At 44.9% G+C, this 12,401-nt stretch overlaps 1 protein-coding gene across 1 annotated transcript in view; it reads left to right on the forward strand.

Moving 5' to 3' along the window:
- Window positions 1-827: 827 nt before the first annotated feature.
- SERPINF1 (serpin family F member 1) overlaps window positions 828-12,401 on the forward strand; it is a 69,826-nt gene continuing 58,252 nt past the window's right edge. Inside the window, exon 1 of the mRNA XM_083172137.1 lies at window positions 828-984. The gene's annotated coding sequence lies outside the window, so the exon portion shown is untranslated. The remainder of the gene's footprint in view (window positions 985-12,401) is intronic.

The raw sequence follows: 12,401 nt of genomic DNA on the forward strand, positions 1-12,401 counted from the left end.
GCTCTCCCCGTTGGATTTGCAGCTGCACTGCTACATATTGGCCAGTGGTAGTGGGTAGGAGAGAAGTTTTGCCCTCAAACCACCACTGCTTCAGGGCAGAGGCAGATCTAGACTTTTCGTTTAGGGGTGGGGGCGGTTTAACAATTACTACGAACTGACAGCACAGTAGCCACTGCCCAGGGCTCTCAGAGTCACCAGGCTCATCAGCAGATCAGCACTCAAAAAATCTAGACTGTAGCAGACAGCATAATCCATATCAAATCTTTAAATCTGGTAAAGCTGTCATACAGCAAACAGCAGGGGGTAGTGATCACAGCCACACAATGCTAGGGGCATCACCCCAGTTGTCCCCCACTGGATCCGCCTATGCTTCAGGGGGCACAGCTGGCAAAGTGCAATTTCTCACCCTACAAGAACACTAATAGTCATCAGCAATAGAGAACCATTTAGTATTGCTGATGCACTACTGATGCTGATGTATTCATTTCTTGGATAAATGACTATTGAAGTATTACAGTATCTGTCGAACTAACAAGTTATCTGGTAGGTTACAATATCTGTATAGCTGCCTGCACAGTCCCCCTTGTTATCACATCATGGACATTCTTCAGCTCAGTGTATATTATTTCCACTGGCTGATTATATATAAAAGGAACTATATGGTAGAAGATCCCTGCAGCGTACACATCTGTGTGCTGCCTTTGTGCTGCCCTGTATTGAGCTCCCTGGAATGCCACATAATAAGATGAGAAACAGGAATCACTCCCTCCCATCCCCGGAGCTTTCAGTCCAGCTGTGCTCTCTTTCAGAGCCGCCCTTGGCTCCACCTCGTGTACTCATTGATCTGTAGCCCAGATAAAGAGGCTGCTAAGGGTCTTCCTCAGTTTCAGATCCTCGGAGAAGCCACCGGGGGGTGGGAGGCAGCCATAGGCGTCCTGTCTCGGGAGACAGCACACGTTGGTAACAGGAGGCACCCTTGCTGAGGTATGAGAGCCCGATGCAATAGAAAAAAAAGTTTTTGTATTGTCACCTGCATGAGTTGAACAGAAGTTTAGCCACAGTTGGCACAGGGCACAGAGCCCAAAGTTGGTGATCTGCGATGAGTGCAGCAAGTGGTTGGGCATGTGCTAGTATCCCAGCCACACTTTTTATAAAGAGAGACTTTACAGGCACTGACTGATCCTTTTGTAGCATCGATCTTTGTGTTTCTGGATCTGGCAGATTATTCTATGTATTGTCACTGTTATGGCTACTTATTGTATCCATCACGATATAAAGTAACTTCACCTGTCAGATGACAGTTGTTTCCTGTATGTATGGATGTGTGATATTAGGCAGCTGCAGACAACTGGTTTGTTTGTTTGTTTATTTATTTTAACTTTTTGAACTTTTATTGTCTTCCATACTATTAAGTTACTATTGGTATTATTACAGTGTTCCATTAAACTGACATCTGACGTCTCTCCTCCAGCATGCCCCTTTCCACAGGAGATGATGGTACTTGTAGTAGTCCCGTAAGACTATGATAGCCACCTTTCACACTACAACCCATACCCCCAACTACTGCTGTAACTGTTATACAGAATTTACTAATAACCTATTGTCTGCCACGTATCTATCTCCTTCCCCCCTCCCCTGGGTTTGGGAGTAGCATTGCACTGTCTGTAGTACAGTATGTGCAGCGTCAGGAGATACAGTATACAGCAAATGTTTAAGAAACCATTGGTGAGTGCTCTCACACCTGCCCCTGTCCCAGGCAGTGCCATGTCACGTACATGAGAATATATACTGCAGGCTACACCATAGAGGGGGAAATAACGGTTTCCAGGTGATAGAATCGTGGCTTTACCTGTACAATATGGACACATCACATTGTAACAGGAGACTACTAGCTGAGAGCACAGTGTCAAATGGCAGCTGTATCGTCCCATTCATCCCACAATAATATATATATCTGGGATGCGGTCATTTGGTCTACTGCATTATGGTAGACAGTCATTAGGTCGAATCCATTAGGTCGACATGCTAAAAGGTCGACATGACTCTAGGTCGACATGGGAAAAGGTCGACATGATTCTAGGTCGAAAGGTCATTAGTTCGACAGGTCATTAGTTCGACAAGGTCATTAGTTCGACATTGTCTATGTCGACATTCACAAGGTCGACATGGAGTTTTTCACTGTTTTTTGAGCCAACATGTGCCGACAGGCGGTATTTCATGCCCTACCATCCACTAGGGCGTGGTGGGAGAATAAAATAGTGTGCCGAGCGTAGCGAGGCACCGTGCCCGACGCATAGCGAGCGCAGCGAGCGATGCGAGGGGATGCAGTGCACTTTAAACTGTGTCCATGTCGACTGTGTTGACATTCAGGTAAAAAAACCAGTGAAAAACCCCATGTCGACCTTGTGAATGTCGACATAGACAATGTCGAACTAATGACCTTGTCGAACTAATGACCTGTCGAACTAATGACCTTTCGACCTAGAATCATGTCGACCTTTTCCCATGTCGACCTAGAATCATGTCGACCTTTTAGCATGTCGACCTAATGGATTCGACCTAATGACTTTCTACCATAATGCAATAGACCAAATGATCCCAAACCAGTTATATCTCACATCTCAGTATTACAAATCTCTGTGGTTGGCATGTAAAAGACAGACGGCTGCCTGCTGGGCTTACACAATACAGTATAGGGAATTTGTGGGTGATTTCTTTTTGTTACCAGCAGCAACTGCTCATCACAGCAGTACTGTCAGACTGTCAGCAAGATACAGGACAGTGCTGGACAGTTCTCATGGGTCTGCCTAGAGCTGCAGCTCAGGGATGGGGAAGTCCTGTGAGTGTGAGTGTGAGTGAGTGTGTGTGTGTGTGTGTGTGTGTGTGTGTGTGTAACTACAACCTTCTGATGCATATTCAATGCCCATCAGCTTTCAGGCATTAAAAAGTGGCTTTTAGCCAGGTACTAGAGCAACGTGTTAGATGTCTGGGAGACAGATGTAATTGGTATGTACTGGGAACAGAACATCCTTTGTATCACCCTCTTACAGCTGAGAATGCAGTTTCTGCATGCACCATTGGGTATTACATACATTGCTGGTGTCACTTTTTTCTTCTTTTTACTTAATATTTTTTCTCACACATTTTTTTTAATGCAATAATAAACAGATCAGTGTCTGAGTCTGGGAACAGGAACATTTTCTCCATTTCAGCCCCATTGCACTTACAGTCACTTGGCTGTATGTGATAATAGAAGAGATCAGTGATCCATATTTTATGTCTGCACACTGTCATTCCAGAAGGAGGTTGTGTAAAAATGGGACATAGTTTAGTCTTTTTTACATTAACTGGAAAAGTAGATGGCCAAATGGAACATTTAACCATTTCTCCCCCAGCCGGCTGCTGCAGTTTATGAATCCCACCTCTCTCTGGTGCCTATTTCTCCACAATTCTCAATGTACAACTCTGGTATGGAGTTTTATGGTATATACGATTTTAAGGTTGATACTATTGAGGTCGACAGGCCTTAAATCGACAAATAAAAAGGTCGACATGTCCAAGGTCAAAAGGTTGACAGTCAAAAGTTTGACATGGGTTTTTTCACATTAGTCTGTTCTCTAAAGGAAAGTAAGACTCTCTGCGCCGCCTCCTCCATCAGTGTGAACGGGAACCGGGTTGCTCAACACGATTAACCCGTTCACACTGCACGGCAATGAACCAGTGAGAACACTACTTAATTAGGGGTTCTTAATACCGGGTTGCTGCTGGTTTGCTGGACCCAGTAAACCCTTTTAGATCGCACCTATTACCGGGTCAAACAGGCATGAACCTAGTAATTAGCTGCAATCTGAGAGTGGTATAATCCTGCCCACTTCCTAGTGAAGTGTATATGATGGAGAGATAATGCAGAGTACAATGGTGAGTATCCAGAAGACTTCCCTTATAAGAAGGGGGGAACAAGACTCACAGCTATCCTCCTTGAAAAAGGACACATCGGTGTCCGAAACGCGTTGGAGCGGCTGAGCTGGGTCTTGGAGAGTGAGAGAGGTGGAATCCAGTTTGAGCATTTGCTGTGTATTGATCCCGGGTTAACAACTGATACCACTTATGCCTGCATGAGAGCCCTTTACCTGGTTCTCCACCCCTCTCCTTTCTTTTCGGAACACACTCAGTTTAATCTTAACCTGCTGTTTTTATTAATAAAAAATGGAGTTACACTATATATTTCTCCTCTCTCTCTCTAATTCCTTCATATGATAATACCCATGGGGAGGAACGTCTTGTCCATTGGCGATTGATGGGAATCGCGGGTTCTAATCACCACTGATTTGAGCATTTCCATTCTGGAGAAGAGGAGACGCCTTCTATCCCTAAGGGATGTGTGGTAGATAAAATCACTTCAGCGCTGGTTTGAAGATTGATCCCCGCCTGTATCTTCTGGATACTCACCCTTGTATTTTGTCTTTTTGCCGGCTTGGGGAAGCCGGAAATAGGGGGTCAGATCTCTGACCAGCAGCTATTCTAAACATTCTGCGCAGGACTGGGTTTAAGTTGGATCTACCATTTTGTGTTCAGATAATATTGTGGGTCTGTATGGTAGGGGTGGGTCTAAAATTACAAGAGGAACCCAGCCCCGCCCCCGTAGTGGACAGCCGCATTCCTTACCCCTAGGAGAAAGAAAGTCATGAATTTCTGCCTAACCCTCAAATATGCTTTCTTGTGTGTCTTTTTTGATGTGTAAGTTAAAAGCACAAATTTGCTAAACTCATAGTTGACTATTCTCCTAGAATATGTGGGAGGCTCCTGAAAATAGGGTGGCACTCCCAGCCACCCAGAAAAGTAGTCTCCCGTATCAAGCTGACCCCACTCACAAAGGCAATGTGGACAGGGCAATAAAGCCATTTTTGTTCTAAGTGGCTTCATTGTAGACCATACTTGCCTACTTTTGAAAATGAGTTTCAGGGAAATTATAGTTGGTAGTAGAATTTTGCACAGTGTCTCATTGAGGGGCGTGTCATGCTCCACCCAAAGGGCGTGTCTAGTTCCATATATGGAGAGATTGTGAAAAGAGATTGTGAACGTGGCACCTAGAAGCGTGGCTGTGTACTGCTACATCTGAGAGGAATCTTGTAAAATGATTATATCCAAATGTAAATGAGCCCCAAAGCAGTTAGTAAGATATACTATACTTGGTAAAGTGCTGGGAAATGGTGCTGATGATTCAATGTAAATGTATCTGTCTCATTCCTTTTTTCCCAAAAAATGTAACCGTGTAATGTGGGCTAAGTGAAGATGTGGGAGATTGCTAGACTAATGAGGGAGAGAGGGAGATTGCTGCAATTTCAGGGAGTCTCCTGCAGAACGCAGGAGGGTAGGCAACTATGTAGTTGTAATTTTGGGCATTTTAAAGCGGGGGAGTGTGATGATGCAATCAAGTCTCCACGCCCTCAGACCGCCCCTTTTGTGGAACCACACCCTCTTGTAGCATGACCTGGCTGTTCCCTCCCAGGAGGAGCAGCAGCCATGAAGTAGGTAAGTAGGTTCATCTCTAAATGATTCCTATATAAAGATAATAGGCCTGGCCATTTTGCTTAGTTTAGTACCAGATTTATCCTGTAAGGCTATATATTCCGTTTATATATAACTGCTGTTATTGCCTGCAGTTTGTTTTTTACCATGAGCAAACCTAAACTAGCTTATAGAGAGCTAGACAAGATTAATTATTTTTAAGAGCGTGATCTCATTAAGGGCTTTGGGGTAAACTGCAGAGTGATTTTTCATTATAATTAGCAAAACAATCTTTGGTCTAATTATAGCTTTTTTTTAATATGACAAAGGTGACACTCACAATAAGGGACATGTTGAATGCAAATGGTTATATAGACATCTATGCAGCTCCATACACACAAATAATGTACACATACATATAGCTTAGGGATTGCTACTAGAACATCACATTACAAGCAGCAGTGAGCTCCTCTCCTCTAGCAATGTCTCCAGCAAATGTAGAATGTTACATAAAATAAATTGTTTGAATGTGTCCATATGAACAAGGTCAACAGTGTCAAAAAGGTCATGGTGATGGTCAACACATGTAAAGGCCGAGATGATTTTTCACATAATTTTTTTTAGATGTCGCGTTTTTCGTTTGACATTCCCAACTGGAATTCACGTTGATCATAAAGCATGAAAAAGTAGGAAAAAAAAGAGAGAAAAAACTGCAAATAACTCATGTCAACCTTTTCATATGCCGACCATTTACATGTCAACCTTTTGTTTGTGTCAACCTTTTGTCAAAGTTGACCTTGTGCATATAGACCTTTTGACTGTCTATATAGACCCTGACGATCTACAGTATCAACCTGATAACGTTAGGGTTATGGTGCGGGGAGGGAGGATTAGATTTAGGCTGCTTGGGGTGGGGTTAGGTTAGGGATAGGCTGGGGGAAAGGAGGTTCAGGGGAAGAGAGGGGAGAAGGCACTACTATGGAGCATTAAACTAAATAGGGCACTACTATGGAATATTACACTAAATAGGGCACTACTATGGAGCATTACACTAAATAGGGCACTACTATGGGGCAATACACTAAAAAGGGCACTACTATGGGGCATTATACTAAATAGGGCACTACTATGGAGCATTACACTAAATAGGGCACTACTATGGGGCATTATACTAAATAGGGCACTACTACGGGGGATTATACTAAATAGGGCACTACTATGGGGCATTATACTAAATAGGGCACTACTATGGAGCATTACACTAAATAGGGCACTACTATGGGGCATTATACTAAATAGGGCACTACTACGGGGCATTTTACTAAATAGGGCACTACTATGGAATATTACACTAAATAGGGCACAACTATGGAGCATTAAACTAAATAGGGCACTACTACGGGGCATTATACTAAGTAGGGCACTACTACGGGGCATTACACTAAATAGGGCACTACTATGGGGCATTATACTAAATAGGGCACTACTACTGTATGGGGCATTACACTAATACCCCTTTCAGACAGAAAAATCCCAAAAACCCAGGTATTTCCCGGATACAAAAACCCGGGTAGAACTAGGCAGCAAGGTGATGACCCACTTTCACACAGGAGCAAAAACCCGGGTATTTCCCGTGTCGACCCCGGATTTTTCCTGCAAAACTCTGTGTGTTATAAGAATAGGACAGTTTTAAAGGCACACAGAGATGAGGTCATCAAAAGTGGGTGGTGACTGCTCACTGCATTGCTTTAACCATGGCATGACACAAGGGTATGTTGTTAACAAGTTTTATTGTTTTTATATACTGGAAGGTACATGTTACCTCACATGGCTGTCAGTATATTTGCAATGTTTGAGTACGCTGTGGCATCTTCATCTGTTTGCCGATATTCTCCTCCCCTCTCACTGCCAGCAGCTCTCACCTCTTGCTTCTACCAGTGGCCCATGCTCCTTTCTTCAGCTCCCTAATGACCTCAGATGCCAGCCCCATTGCCATGCCATCCCAGCCAATCAGAGAGGCCCATCCTCACAACCAGTCAGCCAGCACCCCACCAGGAAAGCCAATCAGTGCCTCACAATGTGTAATAATCCCAAAAACCCAGGTTGTTTCCTTTCAGACAGCCGGCGACCTGGGTTTTGGGAATACAGACCCGGGAAAAACCCAGGTAAATTCCTGGGTTGAAGCCCTGGCATTTTAGACCCGGGTTGACCCTTTCAGACAGAAAAAAAACCCGGGTCTACCCTCCTGGACCAGGGAAATTCCCAGGTCTTTTTTTCTGTCTGAAAGGGGTATTAGTAGGGCACTACTAATGGTCAGAAAATGAACGAGTACACTATTATGGCCCATAAAATGAATAACTGCTAGAGAGGTGTCTTCCCAAAAAGCATTGGGGTAGGGCCCCTTCCATATGTTGCTATGTGGCTCACAAAGGGCCTGATTCAGACCTGTTAGCATATATTCGCAGCCTAGCAAACAGGTAAACTCCACCTGCCACCCTACTGAATGCCTCCCCCTGCCGGCCGAATCCACTCACTAGCATGCGAGCGGAGGCATTCACATACACATCTGCTCGAACGCAGAGGCACGGGAGAAAAATCATCCGATTGTCGCTCACCATCGATTTATATTTTTTTCCCCCTTCGCTAATAAGTCAGTCTAGACTGACTTTTATTCTGGTCGGAGATTTTCGGGGCGGGTGCTAACGTCATGTGACATCACCCGCCTGCCATACGCATTCGCAGGGGTACACCTAGCGTTTCTATTGGCACATCCACCATTTTTGTGGCCACGCCCATGAAACGCTGGGACAGTCCATGTCCGCCCCCTGCCCACCTATCTTGGAGCGCATGCCGCGACGAGTGGGAAATTCGCCAAAAGCGTTCACTCCGGGGTTGGCATATGCGCATATTCGCACATGCGCAAACCCCAAACATCGAACGAGGTAGCGAATCCGGATCGCACTGTGAGGGTCTGAATCACCCCAAAGCCTGCTTTTACTGTATTTCTACATGATAACATTGTTTGAAGTTTGCTATGAGATCTTCCCTGCAGCGTAGTATATACTTACTGATCACATCCAGAGAACGCCATTGTATATTACAGAGGGTTCACTTTTGATGTCTGCAGGCGACATTGGAACTGATGTAAAGCAAATCCGACTCTTGTCAGAAAGTGTGTGTTTACATCTGCTTACATTCTGGACTGTCAGCATTTGTAATAGGCTTTAATGTACGAGCCCTCCATCCATAGTAATTATGGCCCTTGTACACAAGCTCTAAGGAAGGTTAAATGATAGCACGAAGCCAGAAGCTCTGGTTCAGACTAGTTTTCTCAAACACTGAGATTTGTCTTTTGGCAAATTGTGTTCTGGCAGTATGAGAGAAGTATGTGATTAAATGCAACGCTATCTAGTCACTAGCATTGCAGATCTTTGTCTGACATGGCTTTCATTATCACAGAAATAGTTTTAACTATTCAACATGTTTTTTTCATGGTATCAGCAGAACAATTTCCCTTAAGTTGCACTTCTGTGTGGAAAAGTCTTAAAGTTCTGTAATTTTCCAACACTGTGGCTGCTTTTCCTGTGTGGTTTGGACCTACTCTAGTGCACTTTTTAACGCAGAGAATTTTTGGAAGAAGAAAAGTTGTAAGTTTTAGTATTCTCATTGGAGTGGACTCAATGGGATACACTATTTGAGTAAATATAAGGCAGCAATTCTGTTCCAGAGATTATATGTGGACATATACGGCCATCTGAGAATATAGGTGCACTAAGATATTGCAGCCAACTTGGTTTTATGACAAAGTGCATAGGCAAACTCAGGGGGGTTCCGGTTGCCAGGAAACCCCCCTCCTCTTGGCAAGTGGCTAAAATGATGACAACAATAGCCATATTATGCAGTATAAGTGACAGAGCATAGCTGCTGCATATGCCCAGTGGTAGCATCTTCTAACAAGGTTCCTGTGTGTGTGGATTTGAGTCCTGCATCAGTGCAGTAGACCAGAGAGCAGCTTCCAGGAAGAAGTGACAGGAGCCTTACCATGTGGTGGAAGAATGTGAGCTTAGAAAGTGCAGTATTAGTTCCATTATGTTTGTGTGTGTGTATTATAATGGTATATTTAACCTTTTCTTGACCCCTTATTTATATTATTTAAATGTTTGACACAGCCAATACTGTAGACCATCTATTGTGTTAGATATTAATACTGTATTCCATACAGTATCCAGTGTATAAAAAAACCAATGTGTACATTAATGTCCGGGGATCGTTACTTGGTTCTTCTACCGCTCCCCCCAGACTACCGCATTGCTCCAATGCAGGGCTGGTGCCACACTAGGCAGTGTTAGGCATTTGCCTAGGGCACCGGCCACTGGGGGGCGGTAGTTGGGAGCAGGGCAGGAGGGAGAGCTGGAGGTCTGGCTTAGTGGGCAGGAGGGAGGGCTCGCTGCGCTGTGTGCAGTTCAGTCCCGGACCCCGGTGCATGTTAACTGACATTTTCCTCCACCCGCACCGCGTACAGCCGCTCAGTCGGTCAGCGTCTGAGGGTGAGCCAAGTGCTCAGCGCTGCCTGGCTGAGCGGCTGTACACGGTGCGGGTGGAGGAAGATGTCAGTCACACTGCGCCGGGACTGAACTGCGAGACTCCCTCCTGCCCGCTAAGCCAGACCTCCAGCTCTCCCTCCCGCCCGCTGAGCTAGACCCGAGCTCCTGAAGGGTGAGTATGTACACCGGAACAGCATGGCGGCCGTATCCCTCTCCCCCCCCCCAAATCAGCACGCCGGCCGCATCACCCCCCCCCCCAGGAGCAGCACGGCGTCCGTATTCCTCCCCACCCCCCTCCCGTGGAGCAGGTGAGTGCTGGGGCGCACCGGCGCCTTGCACCGGCACTGCTCCAATGTTGCACAGAGTGTGAGATTGTGGACTGAATTTGGAAACCCCCCTCTAGAAATCCTGCGTCTGCCACTGAAGTGGCATTTTTTTTCTCTTATGAGGAACTTCATATTCTCTAAGGTAGTAGTGTAGAACTACAAGCAGGCACCTACAGCTTCCCAAGCACCAACATACCCAGAATGGCTGTCAGGCCTTGCTTCACCTTACACCACAGTGCTGCTCACATGACTGCTACTCTGAAGGGGACAGGGAGTTCAGTCAACAAATTCCCTAGGGATTTTTAGAGACTGTGAATTACACAGAGCACAGATGAGTATCTGGGGATGTCACCTAGTCTAACAAGGCTGCCTCACATTATGGTGCTTAACTTGCACACACCTAATTCTCCTCTCCATGCATAAGGGTCTGTAAATGCAAGTTATCCAAAACCATTAATACAGCCAAATGTCACAGAGGCTCCCCGAACAGTGTACACCAACAGAACAGGACAGACGCAGTTTGGCACAATAGTATAGTACTGTATGTACATCACACTCATTGCAAATGTTTAAGAAGCACCAATCAAAGTATTGGGTCATGGGGTGAAGTGCGAACATGATCTGCAGTTAATGTGGGCACTCTCAGGATAGAAATGATACCCTTTCTGGCTATCCACACAGCCCTTCTCCACCTGTCTCCAGGCCCTACTAGTGAATGTTGTTGTCCATTTGTACTACTTTTGCTCAGATTTCTGCAAGGCACTGTAAATACCATGGGTATATGAGCTTCTCAATTGGCTGGGTCCTGCTAAATATTTTTCCATTCTTCACTTTTGAGACCAAATTGTAGCCTTCAAGACACTGCAGATAGTAGAGTGACATTCTCACTGTCATCACCTTCAAGAGCTTCAGGACCTCTTGTAACATCTTCTAATTAGAATTAGTGTTAAGAGTTCACCCCAAAACACATCATGACACAGCACCCAGTACAGGAGTAAACTTTTCCTGTTTGCTTTCCGATGTATACAGTACCTTGGTTTCTAAAATGAGGAATGGAGATTATGGTTATGGTATAGAACTGGCATGTCCAAACAATGTCCCTCCAACTGTTGTGAAACTACAAGTCCCATCATGCCTTGCCATGGTTTTGCTTCTAGGGAATGCTAAAACTATGGCAAGGCATGCTGGGATGTGTAGTTTCACAACAGCTGGAGGGCCACAGTTTGGACATGCTGGGTATAGAAGAACGGCGATGTGTAGCTCAACAATGACTTGGTTGACTTCTAATGGTGGACTGCGACTAGTTAGATGCCTAATAATACTTGGCAGCGCCTACATTAGATTGACAGTAACAGAAAATCGACTCAAGCAAAAGGTCGACAGGGACGTCGTCAACAGTGAAAAGGTTGGCACAAGTTTATCACATTTTTTGATACCTATGTCAACATAGGTCGACATGGACACTGAATAAGTATAAAACAGATAGTTAACTTTACCTTATGTTATACTTTCTCCCTTAATCCAGAGATTTATTGACAGTGATTTAATCACAGTGTTATAACCCTGCTGTGAGCCTCTGGGCCATGAGGCAGACTCCGCAGGGAAGTGGCTCTGCCAAAAGCTCTTGGACTAGGATCATTGGGTCTGGATTAATTTAATAGAAACGTAGGTGACTTTGTTTGGTGGAAGATGACTTTTTCCTCATTTTACCACTGAAATCTGACATCAGGGATAGAATGGGTGAGTGCTCCAGTGCCTAGCTCTTCAATGATGCCAGCAACCTGCAGGGGCTAAGTCCAATTCATCTACTCCAGGCTTACCTACACAATAGAACTTTCAACTAGCCTAGGTCTAGATAAGTTGGGAGGTGTCTGACCTTGCATTTCCATAGTGCATTACTGCCCAGCCAATGATCAGTCATTATCCTCTGGCCCCAACTTGCTGGTCCTCTGGATAATGAGAGGGCAGTAATTCCAATTGTCCATGAATGGACAATTATTTTTCAGAGGAGTTGATAACAGCT

The sequence above is a fragment of the Crinia signifera genome, chromosome 2, assembly GCF_055691185.1.
Source record: "Crinia signifera chromosome 2, ASM5569118v1, whole genome shotgun sequence".
Taxonomy (NCBI): Eukaryota; Metazoa; Chordata; class Amphibia; order Anura; family Myobatrachidae; genus Crinia; species Crinia signifera.